Here is a 4361-nt window from a genome sequence, read left to right on the forward strand (position 1 = left end):
TAGATGAATAATATTCCACTGTATGAATATACCACATTTTGTTTATACATTTATGTTTGTGGAATTTGATTTGTTTCCATTTTTTGACTATTATGAATATGCGGCTGTGAACATTTGTATGCAAGTTTTTGTGTGGACATATGTTTTCAGTTCTCTCGGGGATATCCCTAGGAGAAGAATTGCTGCCACATATAATAGCTCTATGCTTATTTACTCTTTTGAGGAACTGCTGAACTCTCATCCTTAGTGCCTGAACCTTTTACCATTTTACAAGCAGTGTTTAATGGTTTCACTTTCTCCACAATTGCCAAAATTTGTTATTCTGTGTTTTTTTTGTTTCAGCCATTCAAGTGAGTGTGAAGGGGCATCTCACTATTGTTTTGATTCGCCTTTCCCTAATGGCTAGTGATACTGAGCATCTCTTTTCATGTGCTTATTTGCCATTTGTGTACCTTCTATGGAGAAATGTCTATTTGGTTTTTTTTTACCCATTATTTAATTAGGTTATTTAACTTTTCCTGGTTGAGTTGTAAATTTTGCATATATTCTGGATACAAATCCCTTATGATTTGCAAATATTTTCTCCCATTCTGTGGTTGTCTTTTCACTTCCTTGATGGTACACATTAAAGCACATTTTTATTTTTGAAGAAGTTTAATTTATCTATTTCTCTTTCGTTGTTTTTGCTTTGATCATCATAACTAAGAAACTATTTACTAATCCAAGGTCATGAAAATTGGCTACTATGTTTTCTTCTAAGAGTTTCATATATTTAGCTCTTAAATTTAGGACTTTGACTCATTTTGAGTTAGTTTTTACATAGGATATGATGTAGAGGACCAAATTCTTTCCTTTTAATCTGGATGTCTTGTTGCCCAAGCATTTTTTATAGAAAGGCTTCAATCCTCACCACCACCCCCCAACTAAATTGATTTGGCACCCTTGTCAAAATCAATTGACCATAAATGTAAAGGTTTATTTCTGGAACTTAACTTCTTCCATTGATATGTATGTCAATCCTTATGCAAGTATCCTACTGTCTTCATAAGCAGCTTTGTAGTAAGTTTTAAAATCAGGAAGTTTTAATTCTTCTTTTTTTTTTTTTTAGTCTGCTTTGGTCATTTGGGGTCCCTTGCATTTCCATATGACTATTAGAAGCAGCTTGCTAAATTCTGCAAAACAGGTCCCTGGGATTTTGACAGGATTTGAATTAATCTTTAGATCAATTTGGAGAGTATCACCATTTTATATATATGTTTTATAATCTTAAAATGTGTTGGAAAAAATCCAATAATGTGTGGAGTAGCATTAGTCAGGAAAAGTCTCTTAGTAAGGAAGGCATATAAAATCACTAGTTGAATGAGTGCAGGAATACCAGTGATATACAACCTATTTTCAATGAATATTCATTTAATAAAGTGACTTGAATGACAAAATGGAGTGGTTTCGGGACTAGAAAGAAGTTCATTTGGATAGGCAAAGGAACCTGAGTATTATGTTTAACTGTTTAAGTTTATTGATTAAATTTGTTTCATAGTAAATGTTTTAAAGTTTTCTCAATCTCATCACTCACTGAATACAAAAGTAACCCTTGACAATGTATATTTGTTTGACTCCCCCTCAGAGTTTAAAAGAGTGGGTTATCTAGTTAATTCTTGATACATATTGGAATGGATACCAAATTTGCCCAGAGAGCTCTACTGTATAATTGCTTTCTATAATCACATCTCTTTTACTTATAGCTAGGCTAGATGCACGGGGTCATCTGAAATCATTTTAAAAATTATTTTGTTTTAATAAAGCTGGTTAAGTGAATGTGTCCTTTGTGCTGCACAGTGACTTCCTGCCAAAAGCATTCAATTCACCTGGGAATAAAGACACTTGACACATCTTCCTCCTGAAGGTAGCACTCATGTACCTGGGCATGAGCACCACAAATTCAATTCTATTAAAAGTAATGAAGTAGGAATGTCAGCACAATTATCTGCAAAAGGTTTGTGTCTGTTCAGGTTTTTTCACAGTTCAGGGTAATAACTGCTGCAGACTTATAAAATTTCTGTGCAGCAAAGCCTTACTGTATGATATTTATGTGAACTTTAACTCATAGCTGACTTTTTTTTTTTTTTCAAACACCCAAAGTCCTACCTAGAAGATGATTTTGGTCTCAGCGTTAGTTACTAGCAACGCAGTAGAGAGTTTCCAGTTTACAGTATTTAGAGAGACTTTAAAAATAAACACAACTTTTGTTTACAATGTAGTGGTGGCAGTCATGAATTTGGAGATAAGCTGGCAGGTTTTTACTAGTTGTATGACTTGGGACTTAGATTCTCTGTGCCCAGGTTTTGTCAAATACAACAAGGGTACACAGTGATCACCTAACTTAAGATTGTGTTAGTAATCTTATGTGAATATTAGAGGAGATAAAACTTGTACAAAATTTAGTTCGGTGCTGGCTGTACAGTAAGTGGTTAATGGATGTTAACTATTATCAGTAAGAGTAAAAATAAAGAAAATATTGACAAAATTTTATTCCATGAATATCTAGATTTAATTTTATTGATAATAATTTGTAAATATGTTTCTTTTCTTCTCCGACTCTCTATTACACAGACAAGCCAAGGTAACAGAGTCAGTACAGAAAGGAGGGTTGTAGGCAGACCTCTAAGATGACCTGTAATGACTCCTGCCCCCTGTTATTCATGTCATTTTATGATCCCTTTCACTTGTATGTGGGATGAACCTAGTGACCTACTTCTAATGAATTGAACCCAGCAAAGGTGATGGGATGGTGTTACCAACACTAGATTCAGATCTGACTGCCATTTGCTAGCACAGCTTTCTCTTGTCTTCTTGCTTGCTGGCTCTGATGAAGCAAGGTGCCATGTTGTGAGGCCATGTTGTGCTATAGAGAGGTCCGACTGGCAAGGAACTGAAGGCAGCCTCTGACTAACAGCCAGTGAAAACTGAGGCCCTAAATCTTGCCAACAGTTTGGTGAGTGAGCTTGGAAGTGGACCCTTAGTCAGTTGAACCTGATGAGGACTGCTCTCCTGGTTGACATCTTGATTGATTGTAACTTGAAACAGAACACCCAGCCTGGCATCACTCGGATTCCTGACCTACTGAAACTGTGAGATAATAAATATTGTTGTTTTAAGGTAGTGTCAGGGTAATATTTTATGCAGCTACAAATAACTAATATAAGGAGGAATGATTTGAAACCTGAGCCATGTTTTCCAATAGCTCAAACAATCTTTAAAGGGGAATTAGGGAACATGAATTAGGATCTTTATGTATAAACTGTAAAGCAACTGCTTTGTAGAAGAGATTATACTTACTCTGTTATTTTTAAAATATAAAGCTTGCTTTTTTTAAAGTAGTATTCTCCTATAAAAATGAATCCGAAGAAAAATTATTTTAGAAACCGTCTCTGTGCACAAATGACATATTTATGATATTTAAAATGGCTACTTCTGGGGTTTTAAAAGGCTCTGTAAAGATTCATATATGATTTTTCTTGAGGGAAATTGGCAATAAAAAAGGATTACAATAGGATATTAGGCAATAAGCTCTCAAGTTCAAAAACAAAGTAATTTATCTTTGTAGCCTTAGCAGTTAACACAGAATCTGGCACCCAGTACACACCACAGATTTGTTTTTCTTGATGAATGAACTGAAGTTTATAAAAAAGAAGCAGGTACATAGAGCATAAATTTTGGAACCAGGCAGATTTTATTTCAAATGCTGCCTCTGCACACCACTAGTTGTGTGCCTTCAGGCAAGCCACTTACTTCCTTAAAAAGTAAAAATTATAATTAAATTTCATCTGATAGAAAGAAAACATTAAGAAAAATGTGTTGAGAGGAACATAGTCCTTATAGATATTAAAATATACTGTAAAGATAATAATTTTAAATGGATTGTAATAGAAGAGAGTAGGCAGACAGTTCAAGTGAATCAGAATTAAATGCCCATTAATCAATCCAAGTACAGTTTTGTAATTTAAGAGTGATAAACGTGGGATTTCAAATAATTGAAGAAAACAGAATATTTGGGCAACAATGTTTAAACGCCAGGCTGTTTTACGAAAGACAAATGACATGGAATACTTAGGACACTATGAATCACTACATTAAAATTCTCTAAATAATTTAATGAATTTATTAATATATTAAAATAATAAATCAGTACTAACAAGACCACCAACCTGTTAGAAATATGTTCAAAGGATACAAAACATTAGTTCCTAGGAAAACATACATGATTGCCCAGTATATCCATGAAAACAGCTCAAATCACCCTTTCTTCTTAAGCTTCTTCCATGAAAGTCAACATAAAAAAGTGATCTACAACTGTTCAGCTG

The sequence above is a fragment of the Balaenoptera musculus genome, chromosome 5 (assembly GCF_009873245.2).
Source record: "Balaenoptera musculus isolate JJ_BM4_2016_0621 chromosome 5, mBalMus1.pri.v3, whole genome shotgun sequence".
Taxonomy (NCBI): Eukaryota; Metazoa; Chordata; class Mammalia; order Artiodactyla; family Balaenopteridae; genus Balaenoptera; species Balaenoptera musculus.